The following is an 18,992-nucleotide window of genomic DNA, read 5'->3' as shown; positions in this document are numbered from 1 at the left end:
TCGCCCCATTTGCCGTGCAAACAAGTGCTGGCGCGATTGAACCATATTCGTTAGTGGGACCGATTTATAAAACACTTTTTACACGAGCATCCCCACGCATCATGGCAGGAACGGGCACCAGCACGAAGGGCGTGCCTACCTCAGAGCCCTAATGTACGTGGAATCCCTCCCCACCCTGATTTTCGATGGCTGTGGTTGTTAAAAGTTAACAATTATTTTGGTGCAGTTCCATCGAGGCGGTGTCCGCATGGCCAAGTTCAATCCAAAAAACCGAGAGTCAAGAGCTATACACGTTGAAATGAAAGTGCTAAGTCAGTGTTTCATATGCGTGATTCCCTAGCGCGAGTGTTTCACCCTTGGAATCAGGGTCAGTGCATCCTCTCGGTCCAGGTAGTGCATCTTCCAAACATGACACTTCAGGTAACTGTAAGGGTGCGGCTTTAATCAGGTTAGCGGTTAGGCCAGCCAGCGACCAAGCGATTACAGTTACCAAAAAAATCACTGACTACCTCAAAACTGCCAAACTACCACAACGCCCCCTCGCACGCTGCGTGACGGAGGGAAGTGACCTGTACCATGCATGGCACCAGTGGACGACAGATCCACCTTGATACCAGCAACCCATGAAGTAGTTAAAGGGTATTTTCAGTTGCAGGAGTCATTGTGATGAAAGTGGGAGCACCTACTCACTAAGCATGTAGAGCATCTACTGGTCTCACATGAATCCGCTTAGATTTCACAGTTTCGGACTGCGGATGTCAGCCGTCCTCCGGAAAACAAGCATGCGCTTTTGTAGCGAAACCTGTATGTGGTACACTATAGGGGGCCTTTGTGTCGCCGTTACACCACTGCGCCCGTGTTGGTTTGCGCTTTGTTGCACGGCGAACACCAAGGGCGTTGAAGTTGTTGCCGCGCACTAAGTGTTACATGCACTGGATGGCGCTGCGGCCACGGTGGATTCGGAGAGCGAGGGCGCGCGGGTATAGCACATCTAAGCGGTATTTCACTGCCGCATTAGCACTGTTAAGATGGCAGGGTGGTGAATCGGAGTGAGGAGCAAGCGTAGAACCGTGTGCCAATGTGGATGCTTCATGTACGCTGCGTCACACCTTTCGGACGCATGGCGGAAACTGACCGGACGGCCAAACATTGGAAGGCAGGCTATTGTTTGGAGAAGCACTGCTAGGCAGGCGGAGATTTCGAGGAGGATAGTGTGGGGAGGATACTATAGAGTATAGATAGAATAGTATAGAGTATAGATAGTATAGTGAGGAGGATAGTACAGAGGGCGCTGTGAACTCGTTGCCAAAAAATGGCGAGATTCAGTTTGATTTCCGCTAATATGAGACTTTTACGCAGCACCATGTTAGCATTGTCAATTTTTGTGTTTTTACAACAACTCTGTCTCCTTGGTGCAATATCATGCGCAGTGCCTTTTTGTGGAGTTTCGACCGATGTCTCAAGCTAATTACAACTTTTGTTGTGATGTTTATTGTGACAGTTTTTTTATTTTTAGTTCCGCACTCGCAACCAGGTAAACATTAATTTTACGTGCACTCTGTGCGTATTTTTTGTAACGGCTTTGGAAAACTCACTGTTTTCAAAGTGTATATTTTGCCAAACAAACTCTTGTGAACCAACAGTATTCGACATATTCTCGAAATTATCCGCTGAAAACTACTGCTCGTGTCTCCAATCAGACAACTCACATTCGCGCAAGCATTCTGAGCTATTGATTCAGGAGCAGAGCTGCTAATTTCATTCGATTATTCTCTCTCCAAATTACTGTAATAGGATGTTTTTTAGTTCCAATTTTCCAAAAACTATAACATTGGCGGTGTTAATATAAACCTAACCCTCATTAAAGCTTTAAAATATGTCACTTCATTCGTTTCCAATAATCGAATTATCCAATTACTACAATAACAAATGCTCAGACTAAAGCCTCAGTTATTTTCTGTAAACCTGCCATGGCGACACAGCAGTTAGAGCACTCCGCGTCAGAGCCCGATGACGAGGGTGTAGTCCCGACCGCTGGAGCTGGGCTTCGATGGAGGAGGCGCCCGTGTACTGTGCGATTTCAGTTCACATGATTTAACGCCAGGTGGTTGAAAATAATCAGGGGCCCTCCACTACGGTTTCCCTCATAGCCAGTGTGTCACTCTTGCATACTAAACCGCTTATACCAGGCCACATTTTTTCCTTTCAGTGCATAAACAATTCTGCATCTTGCCGGGTAAGTCAGGCATGCTTCGCCAAACTCTATTCTTCTGTAGTCACGCTTCATATATAAAAGGAAGGTTTCTCTTCAATACATTAACCGCTTTTTGTCAAAAGTACAGCCTTAAGGTTCACAGACCATTATATATATATATATATATATATATATATATATATATATATATATATATATATGCCCCGCCGTGGTGGCTTAGTGGTTACGGCCCTCGGTTGCTGGCCCGAAAGACGCCGTGTCGGTTCCCGGCCGCGGCGGCCGAATTTCGATGGAGGCGAAATTCCAGTGGCCCATGTACTGTGCGATGTTAGTGCACGTTAAAGAACCCCGGGTGGTCGAAATTTCTGGAGCCCTTCACTACGGTGTCCCTCATAGCCTGAGTCGCTTTATATATATATATATATAGGGCATGAGGGGCTGGGAAGGGGAATGAGGGGCTCGTTGTAAATATGAGAGAAGCCAACAGCCACAGAAACCAAGGGACACAGGGGATTTGGAATCAATTTATTTATTTTTTGCTGTTCTTCGATTTAACACATTAGTGAATATGTTATCGCTTAAAGCTAATTGGTTAGAAAAGCAGAAGAAAAAAACAACCACCTGCCGCTGGTGTGATCCGAACCCACGACCTCCTAATTACGCGTCCAGTGCTCTACCGCTGAGCTACGGCGACGGCTGTCAAATCTTCTGCTTTCGGGGGTATTTATGTTTAAAAATAACCTAATCTTGAGAGTGTTCATCAGCGCCACCCACGTTCTTAAGTGGCGGACGTAGCATGTCCTGAGATACCGCTGCTGTGGCGTAGAACGTCATTGAACGGCGAGAGTGGATGCTGTGTGGGAACCCTCTTATGCTTCCTAAGGCATCAAGGCATGTATATATATATATATATATATATATATATATATATATATATATATGATGCGCTGCTGGAATACGAAACGTCACATAAAGTAGTCGTATCTAAGAAGCCGACGTCACCACTTCAACGTCGTTAATTTCAGGTTCAGCTACATTTGTAAACTTGTTCACCAGCAATCAGTGCAGCTTACAAAACATACCAGAAAATATCTGGGAACGCTGTGATTTAGCAGCAGAGCTCCACTCGTATGTTAACGCGTGTACCGTACTATTTCGTGTGTCGGAGGTGTCCAGGTAAGGAGTTGAATTCGTTTTGCTTATTCAAGAAGTGTTTCCTGTGAACTCTGGAGGTCCGTTGCTTATGTGCGGTGGCTGTGGCGATCATAACAAGGATGGTCCATTGCTTGCTATCTTGCCGCATTCGATTCTTCTTAAACATATTGCCCTGTGCCTTCCTTTTCAGGATCGCGTAACTAACACTTTTATGGTAAGTAGCTTCAAAGAATCGGCCATTCCCCTGAAAGCACGCGAGCAAAATTTATTTGCATTTCATCTTACTTTTGATTTATACTCGTTTACTGTGCCAGTAGGCTTTGCCTGTGCAACACCGTTAGGTGCTGTCAAAAGCACAATTTGTTCAATTACCCTAAAAGCCCGAGCGAGAATTATACTGTGGGAGTGGCATGATGCACACAGAGGTGGCGTCTCGGTCTGATAAGACAATAGCGCAAGAAACGAAAATTTTATAAAAGCACGTATACAGCTTCCGAGAACACTGATCAATTTCATTGATGTCCAGTTCTACTCCTTTTATTTCCCGAGGTGATGTGCCAGTTTCGGCTTTTTCATCCATCCTCTAGATTTTATAATAGCATTTCTTTCTCCCATGACCACCTCCTGCAAAGTACGCATCTCTGGCTGAAAATTGGCCGACTTGTCCACAATTCTAGTCTGTTTCTTCATATTCTCTTGTTCAGCGACTTTATACTGGAGAGGGAGAAATGTGCTGATGTATTCGTTAACTGACGCTGTCGTTTTGTCTAAACCGCGCAATAGCTTTACTTTTAGCTTTTGCAGGGTCTATAGACTATCCTCTCTTTGATCCTCGCTTTGAGGCCATTAATCGCTACCTCTGGCAGTGCAGAACAATCGCCCTTGTGGTAAGCTGAGGTACACCCAGGGCATGCGATTGCCATACATGTCCAACATTTCTGGACAAAAATTTTGAGTATTGAAATATTGCAAGGTGCTGGTACTTAAATATCCAATGCAATGGTCCACTTTTCCGATCTGTAGTAAAAATTTGGCACTGGCTTAGCTCGGCTTTGCTAGGATATACGTAGCGAAAGCTTGTTATCAGGCATGCGACGCAGCTGGCGCAGAGAGCGTAGGCGAGCTCAACGTCGAGGCAAGCGGCGTGACGTCATACCAAACGGCGGCGGCGGCTCCGCGGCGAGGCAGGTGGTGTGACGTCATGCCAAATGGCGTGGCGAGCTCGCGGCGGCTGCGGCGTCCGCCAGCTGCGGCGGTTGCTAGGCAACGTCTCAAGGTCAGTGTCGGTGCCTCCTCGGAGCACCGCAACAGCGAAATCGCAAGTTCGCGGCCAACGTAGCTTTCGCTGCAACATCGTTCTTCTAGAGTGTTTCCAAAGCTCGCATCGACCAGTTTAGAGTGTCATAGAAAACCAGTGGAGAACGCTTTTTACGATAGCAGAAACGTTAATATAGCGAACATGGAAGCCTAACGACAGTAGGTGTGCGGCTATACTGACTTTTATATACAAATCCGATAATATGCAAAAAAATTGCTTTCTTTCCCGTTAAAAACACTTTTGTTCAGAATTGTTGGATGTGGAAGCCCTGTTTCTAGGTTTTTATGAAAACCCAAGTAAATGTCCCTAGATTTTATTACGCTTAGAAACATACGAGAACTAACGCGCAAAACCAGCGGCACAAAAAGCAGATACGATGCCGTGCACTATTACTATTATTTCAAAAGAGGGAGAAAAAAAACTGCTAAAAATGCAGTATGTGTTTTACTCCGGCTGTTAGGACGCTTGCTACCGCTTCGTGAAGTTCTCGTCCCCGCAGTAGCCCTGCACTGAGGGTACTTCCGGTATAGGGGCGCCAAATTCCGTTTAAACTCAATTCAGGAAACTTTCTTACTCCGACTCCTCGGGAATGGGACCGTTTTCGTCGTCCGATTGTTTTGCTGAGGTGTGACGCAATGGAGCGCTGTTCGCTGTGTAATGAAGCGTTTTCATGGCGACAGCTCTTAGGCCTGTCCGCAAGATAGCTGCTGCCACTTCATCCAATAAAGGGTTCTCCCAAGTACGGCAGGACTCTGCAGATATCAGCGCCGGAGGCGTCGGCTGTGGTGAATATGGCGCGTCCGATTTCTGACGCGCCTAAGCAAGGAAACCTTGGTAGTGTCTGACCAGAAGTTGAAGACACTCTATTTTCTCTTAGGAGGACGGAGCTCGTGAAAGTACCCGAACACAGAAATTGTGCGAAAAGTGAACAACTGGTAGTAACACGTTAGCCCCCAAAATAGTAGCCGCTGACATGTGGCTGCGGAAACTTTTCTACAGCGTCCACTTCGGCTCTTGCGCCCGCAAGGAGATAGCATTCGTAACGTAAAGGCACGCTTTGAAGCAGGACCCTTCGCTTAGAATCGAGAATGTCATCGTTAGTGCTTATTCAGTATATTTACGGCCCCTAATTGGGCGCACGGACTTCGGTTCATCACTTTTCATTTATAAAAAAAATGTATGAGCAGTGAATTCGCTCGTTTGACGATTGTGCCACTGCTAAGCCTAACGAGAACAGTCGCAATGCCTAAAACATTTTCCCTTTCTATGAATGAGGTGACGCCTCCATTGCTGAAGGGAGCTTTCGCGAGTTAACTCGCGAAATGCAAAAAAAAAACTGCTGTCAGATCTACCTTTATTCGAACAAGACGGAGAAACACCGGTGGTTCTGTTGGTAAGACTGTCAACACATGACGATACGATCCTGTTTTTCCGCAAAAGAAACCTGCTTCGCTCGCAGGATTTTTGTAGTAAAATGAATAGGCCTTAAAATTGCCGCCACTGATCGCCAAAAAAATAAAAATGTGTTGCTTGAAAAGAAAGGGCAAGAAATTATAAAACAACAAGAGCAAAAGTGTTCATAATCGCTGCAAAAATGTAGGAGCAAAAACAGTATAATAACACAATGAAAAAACATCACCGCTAGGAACAGCAAACGAAGAATAAAAAGAAAAAAACATACAGGAAAACGCAGAGAGGAAAAAGATTTGGATTACGAAATTAAAAAAAAAACACCTGAAGTAGTTCAACAGGTATGGTACAGTTGATGTGTCCGCCCTTATTTAAAATGGACGGAAGGTTGTGATGCGAAGACTGGGGCTTGTAATCGGTGCGGAAATGGGGTACGAGCCATGTTTCCTTTTTCTGGCTGTTTAGGAAAAGAGAGAGAGTAAAACCCTTTAATTAAAAACAGAGAATTTAGCCGGTGATTGAAATTCACAGGCATGTTACTCTGCATTGCAAAGGTAATTCAGGAGACAGACTTAAGGAGAGCGGAGCGGAAAAGGCAAATAAAAGAAAAAGGATGGAAGATAAAATGCGGCTATTAAATGTGTATTAAAGTTCAACGGTAAGTAATGATGTAAGATATGAAATGATGAAGCGTTAGTCCGAAAAATGGGCTAAGAAAGTTCAATGCATGAAGAATGCATGAGGGTAACATCCAAGGTGAAATTATGTCAGTATGGTGCTGCAGTGGACACGTGATTTTTATAACTGACCGAAAGCTGGCATGTCAGAAATAATATAATTACCAGATACACTCCATTACTTGCTGACATATCCGCGTTAGGCAGGAAAACAAACTTGCGTATGTGAGCAACATTAATTGCTCACCTTTCTGTGTCGCTACGGAAGGGTAGATAGTGGGATTCAAGAACATCTCTTAACCATGCGGTGATCTCTTTTCCCACAGTGCTGCGTCGAAGAAGGCCTTCAATTCAAAAACCAAGAAGTTAAAAAAGCGATGATTTGCGAGATGCTTGCAGACTTTTCTTTGATGATCCGCTCTGACTCCAACCAGACATTGGAGGGAGTAGCTTCAGACCTAGACAAGATTCAATGTAAGTTCTCATTACCGCAGACTCTGGACACTTCACTGTCGAGAGGAGTATTTCTGTTTTAGAGGGGAGGTGGTGGGATGATGATCGCGTACTAAGTACACTGATGCTAACGTTTGAGAGCTCATTGCAGCCGTTCCCAAGCGGCTAGGTAATCGGCCCAGAATTGCAAATGAATGGTTCCACTCTCCTTTGTAAGACCCGCCTTTGTCAATACATATCCAACATTGAGTCGATCAGCTGTGCTGCTGGGGCTCGCCATGTTATGATGGCGGTCAGGCTTCGATCGGAGCAAATATTATATCCATAAGTATATTCTACACTTCAGCAGTCCTTACAGTGTCGCCCTCGAAGCTAGTTTACTCTTCAAATATCAGGTTACAAAATGCCGCTAACGTAAATAAACTAAAAAATGCGTTCACAAAAAAAACAGGAAAAAGATAGTACATTCCTTGCATAGGTGCCAACTACTATTTTACAAAGTTAACACTAACCTGGAGCTCCGTTAGCTGAACTCTAGTAAGTTCGCATTTGCGAATGATGTCACAACTTCTCTGAGATCAATGCAACTGATAAGCCTGTCAAGGCTAACTTCTCGTCTAATGTTCTGCGACACCACTTAAAGCAAGGTGGTTGGACGATCAAAATATTCCAGCGTGAACTAGAGAAAAAAGCAAGATAATAACCGGACTACTAAAGCACTACACATCTTGTGCTTTCTAATTTCTTATCCTTGCACTCGCTGCTGTTTTAACGATAGGCATTAATGGAGGGCCACTGACTTTCAGAGCAGTGCACGCTGAGCACGCAGCCAATAATCCAATGGTATTGTGTTCGCGAGTATGTAACAATTACTCTTGGAACGTGAAGCACGTGGTAGTTACAAATGCCACCAACCAGTGTCGGCAGAAGCATTCACGTTTGCACAGATCTGTTATATATAGTTTGAATATTTAAAATGGCCCCGCCATTACAAAAAAGTCGAAATTCACGGAGTGCATTCACAAGCATTTCTGTACTTTGTGGTCGAGGTTAGATGAATAAGAGCGAATAAACGCATGTTATTCGATCTGGTCTTGAAAGCCAACTATTCGAGTTCGATTCGTATTTAAAAAATCTAATACTCACACAACCAGAAGTGGAATTTTACCTGTAGCATTTACTTGGAATATGGTCTGAGTGTCAACAAATATAGTTTCCAAAATGTGGACGCAAGAGATTACTGCTACTTAATGGCAGTGCTTAAAGTCTGCCTCCATCGAGTGGGCACCTCTAGTGGCTAGAGCACAGGTCGAGAGGGAGATAAATAGGGAGTTGTCAAAGCAGTTTTCTGATTTCAAAGTGCGCGTGTATTTTTGTCCCTTGGAGAAGAGTAACCATAAACACACGGAAAGAGGTTGTGAAAATATGCAGCGTGATTTCAAAGGCGCAGTATTTTTAAACACCGCGAAACACGCGCATACGAGTCGGATGCCGCTCCCGGTGCTAAGAGATGCGCGACTGGTAGAAACATGTGCAAGCAAGACTTACCGGTAACTCCTCTCGTCTCACAGGGTACTAGGGGGGGGACCTGTTTGTTAACAGTTGGCGGATACAAGTAGAACAAAGTACGCTACGTCATTTTGAAGCCGTCTTTTTCAAAAGCCGCAATAAATGTGCGTTGTGAAGTCGGACATACGCCCAAAGGCGCTGGGATTTTCTCCTATTCGCTCAACTTCCTGGTGCAGTGAGACATTGCTACCACATGGCACAGCGTCCTCATCAGCCTTACTACGCCCATGTATCTCCAATTAGCCTCGTCTTTTGCCATCTGCGCCGACTGTGTCCCCGCAAACTTCTTAATCTCATCCGCCCACCTAATTTTCTGCCGCCCCCTGCCACGCTTGCCTTCTCTTGTAATACACTCCGTTACCCTTAAGGACCAGCGATTATCTTGCCTTCGCATTACATGCCCTGCCAAAGGTAATTTCTTCCTCTTCACTTAGAATACGATGTCATTAACCCGCGTTTTTTCCCTCATCCACTTAAGATCTCTGAAAGTTACACCTATCATTTTCCTTTACCTTGATCGCTGCGTTGTCCTTAACTTATGCGGAACCCTAAATAACCGAACCGCGTATATTATCAGATAACCATCACCGTGATTACACATGCAGAAAGCACTCAGGGACGCCGGAGTCGTAGGTGGTCGTCCGCTGCTAAAGTGCGCGGTTCCCTTCGGGCGCTTGCCATGGCGTTTCAGAAGTGCCTTTTGTGCTGTCTAGCCTGTCTAGCCTGTGTGGTAGCCTGTCTAGCCTGTGTGGTATGAGCGACTGTGTTAGCAATAAAATTTACCGTATGCCGCAGCATACGGTAAAGAAGCTTGCGCGATTCGGAGAAACATCGAGCATAAATAGCGGCTGTTTGGCGGTAAGCTCTGTTTCACAAAACATTTTTCTGGGTGTTTCAAAAAGATAGCTTCGAAGTTACGAAGCGCCCCGCCGTGGTGGCTCAATAGTTGCGGCGCTCGGCTGCTGACCCGAAAGACGCGGGTTCGATCCCGGCCGCGGCGGCTGAATTTCTATGAAGGCAAAATTCTAGAGGCCCGTGTGCTGTGCGATGTCAGTGCACGTTAAAGAACCCCAGGTGGTCGAAATTTCCGGAGCCCTTTACTACGGCGTCCCTCATAGCGTCAGTCACTTTGGGACGTTATTCCCCAATAAACCAAACCAAACCAAAGTTACGAAGCGCACTACGGCACAGTATTCTTCAAAGCGCTGAGCAACTGTTAACGAAGGGCCGCCACCACTTGTGGTCTGTGAAAGGACAAAAATAATTTCGCAAGTATTGCTTACATTTCTTTTTATGGAGAGAGAGAGAGAAAAACTTTATCATGGCAAGTGTGTTTAGACCCCCCTTGGGTCCCTGGACCACCGCACAGTCCCACTCTACGTCGTAACGTTCATGCGGTGTTTGTCCATGACGTCGGCACCCCGAAGCACCGCAGCAAGCTGCGATGGCGGGTCCGGAGACGAGAGCACGACCTCCCAGTCCTCCCAACTTGATAACGCGGGCTGTCCCTGCGGGGGAGGATCAGCAGGGCAGCCGAAAAGGATGTGGGAGAGTGTGGCGTGAGGGTCGCCGCACAGGGTGCCTACCTTCAGCGGCGAGAGAATGTCATGCGCAAGTTTCGAGGCGCATTAACGATACAACGGCTTTGAAATGCTGTTTACTGCCAATATGTTCATGGTTACTCTTCACGAAAGAATGACATCGTAGGCCAACTGCGAAATGAGAAAACTGCATTGAAAACATTAGTTTTCATGTAGTTTCATGGGCGCTGGGCCTACTTTACACCCCCTGTAAAGTCCGACTGCCGCGTGCGCTCCCTTTGTTTTTAAACACGGTCTAGCTCTATAGAAAATGTGGTCATTGCGGAACAACTCCGCTACAACAGTGGCGCCAATATATTGCACGCAAACAATTGGCGCCATCTTTGAAAAGATGGTGTGGAAATATTAACGAATTAAAAAAATGTAAAACTCTTCTAATTTACTTATTCTCAAGCCTGTTACTGAAACGACAAGAAATACTCGCACATCTTTGTGGTAAACACTTACTCACATATTTTGTGCTTTACAGGCAATGGCTACCTTGGGGAAGGTAGGCTTCCTCCCAATATTGAGAACCCATACGGAATCATACTACCACGGCAACTGTAGGGATTTTAGTCGTACCGCACCGTCTTTGCAGCTCTATGTTGCCCTCGTTGCTCTAAGGAGCCTTGATTTTGGGGAAATAAAGTGTTTTACTTAAACGATCAATTTTACGTTCCTGATTGTTTTTGTGAACCGTACCGCATTCCCAAACATGCTGCGTGTCCTCAGAGCGATCAGCATCATTCTCTGCTGACATCAAAGAATCGTTTCTCGAGCATCATGTCAAATCCAGTCATTTTCAGCGTTTCTCTTGCAGTGATTATTCTGTCCCAAAGATGTGGAAGCAGGTGATGAGCAAAATAATCTTTGTTTTGTCGGTTACATATTTTCACGTAGTGCAGATGGCAGAGAGCCGAGTACTTAGACATGCGGAATAACGCTTTGCCTGGACATCATTTATTAAAAACTCGTAGGCAGAGGCAACAACAAGTGTGCTTGAAGGTCGTCGAAAAAGAAAATTACCGCCGCCGACGGCAGTGGCCAGTGTAAAGATAATGGGGAACTTTTGAGATAAGGTGCGAAAAGCATCTATGCCAATAATGAACGACGTAGAAGTAGTTATCCTCGGCTACAATTTAACCGCAGAAATCTCGGCGTTTCTCACGTCAAAACCAAAGCAAAAAGGGCGCATGCCAAAGCTTCCGAGAAAGAAAAAGTTTTACAACATTACTTTTCTCCTAAAAACATGGCTTGAGAGTGGAAGGGAACAAAGGCAGCCAAAATAAACAATCAGGATGGAAACCCGGACGTGATAGGGTGGGTTTTAGGCCCTTGATATTCACTACTTCTGGGTGCGCCGGCGTAGCTGATATACTGTCTCTCCGTTGGGAATTCATAGGCGAGTTCACATCTTCGTCGAAGGATCTGGTAGGGTAGCGGCCGAGTGGCCTAGCTTTAAGATCATGGTAGCTTTACAGTGTCCAATCGCAGACTGTCACCTGGCTCGTATTCCGCGTCGCACTTTTGTAGGTTGCTCGTCGGGTGCAGGATCGCTGTTTTGGAGCGTTAGCACTACAGCAGCTGTGGTGGACTCCTCTTTTTCCGCCCTCCTCACACTACCTCTCCCTCCAGACACCTCCCCAGAAGCTGCAGAGGAAGCTGCCATTGCACTTGCTATCACCCGCAGGGAAGCCCGGTACATTTTAAGCGATTCTAAAACTGCGATTCTAAATTTTGCTCGAGGCCGAGTCCATGACCCTGCTTTTGGCATACTGGACTCGCCCGATGCACCCCCGCCCCGCCAAGTGGAGCTGATATGGGTGCCCGCGCACTCCGGGAATCCCGGAAACGAGGCCGCCAACCTTTTAGCCCGAGGTTCTTTAAACCGGGCTCAGGTGGCCTCTGATCGAGGATTCACGAAGGAGCGCATGCACTCATTCAGTGAGCTGGCCCAGGCGCACAGAGCCTTACGCCAGCTCTACCCCCCGCCCCACCCCTCCCTAGATAACAAACACGCAACACTCTGGCGGAGACTACAGACACACACACTCCCTTCACCCCTTAACCTAGACCATTATCATCCCTCCTTCCCCACTCCGACATGCACTCTATGCCCAGAACCCTTCGCCTCTTCCCTCCACATCATTTCCCTCTGCCCGGCGGACCCTCCCCCGCGGGACCTAGAGAACCTCAAGACCTGGGAGGAGTGGGAGACCCTGCTGCGCTCGGAGGACCCGGCCGTGCAGACCATCGCCACCGGCCGTGCTGCCAGTGTTATGGACCTTCGGAACATAAACACTTGAGTGCAGTGGGGTCGTGCGAGGACCCTGGGGCGTGCCCCGAATTCCTGTGTAAATAAAGGTTTCTCTCTCTCTCTACTACTCACGTTACTCAAGGTCTTGTGAGTATTGAACACAAGGTCATTAAATTTCTATATAAGGTAACTAAAATGGCCGCCTAATACGTAACCATGGGTGGTAGTCACTAGTTTACAGGCGTACCATAACAACGCAGCAGGGTGGCACCATGTGACCCAACCGGTTGCATAACAACGAGCTATACTTATAAGCAGCACCCAAGTGCCGCATAAAAGTGCGCATATGCTACTACACCTTGTTGGTGTTGCGACTGAGAGAGAGAGAGAAAAAAAATTACCGACGATTACGTTACTTCCTAATGCGAAATTTGAGCGCAGCAAATAAGCTGTTTCACCTTTTCGATAGATTGAGGCAAAGAAATCGAGCAACACATGTATGCGCTATCACAGAATTTTTTTTTTATTTTTCACACGTATTCCTTTAACAAAGACTCCACTAACAGTTCTTGACAGTCATGAAGGAAGCTTTGTGGTCGGAGAAATAGACTGATATATGTTCGACTTGGTACACCAATGCTTGATTCTCAAAGACGAGATCTATACAAGTGCCTCGCATGGTTGTCACAGCCGTGGGACGCGTTACGAGCGAGAGGAACGGGATGTTCTCCCGCATAAGTGTTAGGAAATTGCTGTTTGTCTTTATGTCAACATTAAAGTCCCCCACTACTAACATCGGTGTGGATCGATGGACGGTTAATGCGAGTTGCAGGAAGTGCACGACGTCTTTCGTGAGTGCGGTAGGGGCGAAGTAGGCAGCTACTACCAGCAAGCCGTTGGGCAACTTTGCGGCGCACAGTTCGCCAACTTCATGTGACGTGCCAAACATTTCGACTGGTATTGCAGAGAGACCTGTGCGCAAGTAGATAGCGACTCCCGCCGCTCTGTTGTGGTCTCTGCGAGCACCACAGCAGTATAGGAAATCTATGATTTCGAGAGGCTCTTCGGGATCCATCCAGGTTTCAGCAAAGCAAAGTACAGAGGAATGGCGCAGAATGTGATCGTGGTGTACGTCCTTGGCATGTGCGGCAAGGGAGAGTACGTTAAGAATGGGGTTGTGAATGATGAATTAAGTGCTGCCAGCGAATGACGCGTCCATTGGCTGTCTGCGTGTGTTACTGATGTGTGGTTAACATGTTAAGCTTCGCCTGTAAGAGTGGAATGCGACAGCGTCTTGCAACGCTGCCAGGGAGTCCACAGAACGCCATCGCCAATTCGGCTGTACGCCTTGCTGGACGGTAAATTTATTTTTTGAGGAAAGGAAATGTATCTCTCTCTCTCTCGCATATCTGGGTGGACACCTGCACCTCGCCGTAAGGGAAAGGGGGAAGATGGGAGTGAACGAAGACGCCGTATTAGCTAGACGCGCCTTTGTTCATTCCAAACCATTCAGCTGGCATTACGGAGTGGCTAGCGTGCTCGTATCGCACTCCGGAGACCCTGGTTCGATTCCCCAACTCGACCAATTTTGTTCTCGGTTTTATTGATTTATGCGGTCTAACTAGAAAGGTTAATTAGGCTATTTCATATTTATATTATTGTATTTCTATCCATCGTGTTCTGTCATTAACCTGACAATTGTTGGAACTGTCTAGGATGTTCGACACAACGTATATGAAACGAGCAACGCCTTACTGAGTGGGGAAGTGCGTGGTGGTGGAGGGAACGCGGCTTCGTACTTATCTGTTTTTTCAGCAGCGTCTCCTTCCGCGGACGCTGTTGTCGCTGCGGCGCGCGTCTTTCTTTTCTTTTCTTCTGACCTCTTCATTCTCCTCTATATTAATTAGGATAATTGATTAATTAAGCAATTAACTAAACTCAGTCCAACTTAGTTGCAGCATCACTATACGATCCCTTTGATTGGTTGCATGGTTACTAGCCAAAGTACAATTGGCCCTATTTGAAATTCGCGCACTGGGACGTCACGAGCATTTCGACCAATTGAAAGGCGTGACATTGGGGGCGGAGCTGGTTACGAGGCCGAGGCCGACGCCGACGCCGACGACGACGCGAAACCCAGGAACGGACGCCAAAGAGCTGCGCTCTAAAACTTTATTTACACAGGAATTCGGGGCACGCCCCAGGGTCCCCGCACGACCCCACTGCACTCAAGTGTTTATGTTCCTGAGGTCCGTACCAGTGGCAGTACGGCCGGTAGAGATGGTCTGCACGGCCGGGTCCTCCGAGCGCAGCAGGGTCTCCCAGTCCTCCCAGGTCTTGAGATTTTCTAGGTCCCGCGGGGGAGGGTCCGCCGGGCAGAGGGAAAGGATGTGGAGGGAAGAAGCGAAGGGTTCGGGGCATAGGGCACATGCAGGAGTGGGAAAGGATGGATGATAGTGGGCTAGGTTAAGGGGTGAGGGGAGAGTGTGTGTCTGTAGTCTGCGCCACAGTGGTGCGTGTTTGTTATCTAGGGAGGGGTGGGGCGGGGGGTAGAGCTGGCGTGAGGCTCTGTATGCCTGGGTCAGCTCACTGAACGTGTGCATGGGCTCGGTCGTGAATTACCGATCCGAGGCCACCTGAGCCCGGTTTAAAGAATCTCTGGCTAAAAGGTTGGCAGCCTCGTTTCCGGGATTCCCGGAGTGCGCAGGCACCCATATAGAGCTCCACATGGCGGGGCGGGGGTGCATCGGGCGAGTACAGTATGCCAAAAGCAGGGACATGAACTCGGCCTCGAGCAAAATTTAAAATCGCTGTTTTGGAGTCACTTAGTATATACCACGCTTCCGTGCGAGTGATAGCTAGTGCAATGGCGGCTTCCTCTGCAGCCTCTGGGGACGTGTCTGGAGGGAGAGGTAGTGTGAGGAGGGCGGATAAAGAGGAGAGAGAGAGAGAGAGAGAAATTTATTACAACAGGAATTCGGGGCACGCCCCAGGGCCCCCGCACGACCCCACTCCACTCAAGTGTTTATGTTCCTGAGGTCCATAACACTGGCAGCCCGGCCGGTGGCGATGGTCTGCACGGCCGGGTCCTCCGAGCGCAGCAGTGTCTCCCAGTCCTCCCAGGTCTTGAGGTTCTCTAGGTCCCGCGGGGGAGGGTCCGCCGGGCAGAGGGAAAGGATGTGGAGGGAAGAAGCAAAGGGTTCTGGGCATAGGGCGCATGCCGGAGTAGGGAAGGAGGGATGATAGTGGGCTAGGTTAAGGGGTGAGGGGATAGTGTGTGTCTGTAATCTGCGCCAAAGTGTTGCGTGTCTGTTATCTAGGGAGGGGTGGGGCGGAGGGTAGAGCTGGCGTGAGGCTCTGTATACCTGGGTCAGCTCACTGAATGAGTGCATGCGCTCCTTCGTGAATCCCGCATCCGAGGCCACCTCAGCCCGGTTTAAAGAACCTCGGGCTAAATGGTTGGCAGCCTCGTTTCCGGGATTCCTGGAGTGCGCAGGCACCCATATCAGCTCCACTTGGCGGGGCGGGGGTGCATCGGGTGAGTCCAGTATGCCAAAAGCAGGGACATGGATTCGGCCTCGAGCAAAATTTAGAATCGCTGTTTTTGAATCACTGAAAATGTACCGGGCTTCCGTGCGGGTGATTGCGAGTGCAATGGTGGCTTTCTCTGCAGCCTCTGGGGAGGTGTCGGGAGGGAGAGGTAGTGTGATGAGGGCAGATAAAGAGGAGTCCACCACAGCTGCTGCCGCTTCATCACCCGTGCAGGCAGCGTCCACCCATACGGCGTCCGGCCAACACCACCTAGAAGACTTAAGGCCCCCACACGGCGGCGTGACGTCACGCAGGTCAGATTGTCCTGAAAGTGGGCTTCACCTCGCCCGATTTTCCACGTAAGCGGCGCGTTGCCGCAAAATAAAACTAAATTCGCTGACTCTTGTTACACGTAGGAACTGACTAAAATGCCGTATCTACAGTTATGTACGAAGCTTGGACGGGAAAAATCGCCACGGATTGTAGCCTCGCGCCTTAAGGAGGCGTTTTGCATGCTTACACATGTAAGAAACAGTTTTCTGACTGATTGGATGCGATAGATTAAAATTTTATCATCACCGTTGGGGATCACCTCTTTGTCAGGTAAGTATAAGCTATTCACTTTTCAACCTACAGCCACGATTATAATATAGTTATCACTTTCAGATGTTTTTTGCTTACAGTTTCAAAAGCCCTATCAGGGATGTTATGAAAATGGCAAAATTTGACATTACATGAAACTACAATGTCAAGAGTTCAAGGTGGAGGAAATGAACACTCATAAAATGACACTCATTTCTGCTCAGCAGCAATACAGGGTCGTTTATTATACACAGCTTGACATTCTTGTCGGTGTACAAGAATACATTTTGGTAAAAGTGCACATAAATGTGATACACGTCAGTGTCAGAAAAAAGTTGGTAGAGTAACTTTTCTGCGAATACACTTCACTGCTTTGGCACATACTATTGCTTCAAGCCTGCAAAACCAGGCGTGCACAATTTTTCGTCACACAGAACAGAAACAGATTAGAACACGAGAAACCATCTTGAGAATGAAGGTAGGATGAAGGGCATTTTATTTGACATTGATGAGAGAAAAAGGTATTTTTTTTACAAACCATACCGTGTAAACAAAACTGCATAAATGACACCTCAACTTTTAACAGTTTGAATTTTTCGCTTTGACTTTGCGGCAGACAACTTGTCATTTGCTAACTTGTCGTTTGGTGCTTTGCACAAGTTGTTTAAAAGGGTGTTTGCTGCTGCACTCAAAATGTAATGCATGACTTGTTGAGGAGCATGCCCATTAACACAAACATTCAGGTGATCATTATCATTGCGGATGTCGTACACAAGAGCCACTAGAACTTCTTTCTGCTTAGGAAGTGCAAAGAACTGTTTGGCGAAGCGTGGACTCCTAAGCTTGTCGAGCACTATTTCTGTGGTAAGCACAGCATTCACAACAAGTTCACGTGGAATCTTCAGCCCACCCCTAGTCATGCTGGTAATAAGGACATTCCTAGCAATGTCTATCTCTGCATCATCCATTACCAGATTTTCTTTACATGACTGGCACAACAGTTTCTTTAGAGCTGCATGAGCGCAGTAACCGGCAACATATGTCACAGCTGGAAGCCTTGCCACTTTCCTCTCAATATCACTGTCACTAACTGTGACATCAAACTGGCTTAACAGTGAGTTGGAGCTAATGACAGGAACATCGCACACCATGTCAATGTCTGGTAACTCGAGCACTTTCTGCAACCGCAGCTTTGTCTCGGACTCATAAATCTGTCTGATGGACACGTGATAGTTGGCACCAGACAACTGACGGTACCGACCAAAGCGATCCTCGAGGGAATCTGTCTGAAATTTGCCTAGCAAAACATATTCCATACCAAGTTCTTCAAGGCAGTAGATAGTGATCTCATGGAGCGCATGAGTTGTGTGACATAAAGCTGAGTGCGTTTCCCTTGTCAAATGTCCTGCATCGTGCTTCAAACTTTCCCAGTAGTCTAGCCACTGCATCATTTTCCCCAAAAACTCTAACTGGGGACCAGGTGTCGACGTTATAGGTTTCTGCAGGTCGTCTGAAAGCCGCTGGTTTTTCGGGGAGTTTTAACATTAACAATATTCCACCACGTTAGCACCATGCTGATATACTGAGCCGTGCCATCAGCAAGGTGAAGGTTGCTATTTTGAAGTGCTGCCACAGTTGATAAATTGAATATTCTCAATGCCAACTTTACGTTTTGCCTCTCCATGTTTGAAGGATTCAACGCCTTCAATGACAATGTCGGAGCAATCTTCAAAAGCTCATTCTGTTCGGACTCATGCAGCTCACATAAAGTGTTAAATGATGCTGCCAAGATTTTGGGTTTGGGGTCTGGACCTTTTGGATCGGGGAAGTACATGTACCTTCCTGCATTGCGTTGATTTAACCAGTTATTTCTGACACATTTCAACACGTGGACAGGGTCTATGACAAAAAACAAAGGTCGGGATTTGTCAACTGGATGCTGATAAACTATCTTTAGTCTCGGAGGATCTGAAAACAATGACATCGTCTTTCTGTTGATGGAATTATTGTCGGAGATGATGGCAATCACTTTAAATCCTGCATCTTCAAGCTTGACGACCAGCATTCGCAGAAAATCATGCAAGCATTTTGCATCAATTGTAGCCACTGGTAAAATATGCACATCTTTGTTGTTTGACATACATAAAGACATACGCTGTTTTTGCCGGGCTAGCAGTGTTGACTGCTGCACCTGCTACTGACCCAGCTTTAAAATCAAAGTATGACTGAATGTGGATTTCGT

At 47.0% G+C, this 18,992-nt stretch overlaps 1 long non-coding RNA gene and 1 pseudogene across 2 annotated transcripts in view; one reads left to right on the top strand and one right to left on the bottom strand.

The window, feature by feature from the left end:
• The window catches only part of LOC149336594 (uncharacterized), a 50,955-nt gene extending 39,966 nt beyond the window's left edge, over positions 1-10,989 (top strand). Inside the window, exons 6-9 of one of the 2 annotated variants that reach the window (XR_016284575.1) lie at positions 2,210-2,236; positions 3,561-3,584; positions 7,102-7,249; positions 10,868-10,989. This is a non-coding gene — a long non-coding RNA (uncharacterized LOC149336594). The remainder of the gene's footprint in view (positions 1-2,209; positions 2,237-3,560; positions 3,585-7,101; positions 7,250-10,867) is intronic. The other variant, XR_016284576.1, reaches the window with a different exon arrangement.
• Positions 10,990-17,322: 6,333 nt separating this feature from the next.
• Positions 17,323-18,685, bottom strand: LOC149336593 (uncharacterized; annotated as a pseudogene).
• Positions 18,686-18,992: the final 307 nt, after the last annotated feature.

Source organism: Amblyomma mixtum, chromosome 7 (genome assembly GCF_055824585.1).
Source record: "Amblyomma mixtum isolate Tamu chromosome 7, ASM5582458v1, whole genome shotgun sequence".
Taxonomy (NCBI): Eukaryota; Metazoa; Arthropoda; class Arachnida; order Ixodida; family Ixodidae; genus Amblyomma; species Amblyomma mixtum.
Note: the sequence above shows the minus strand (reverse complement) of the source record. Positions and strands in the feature narration are given on the sequence as shown.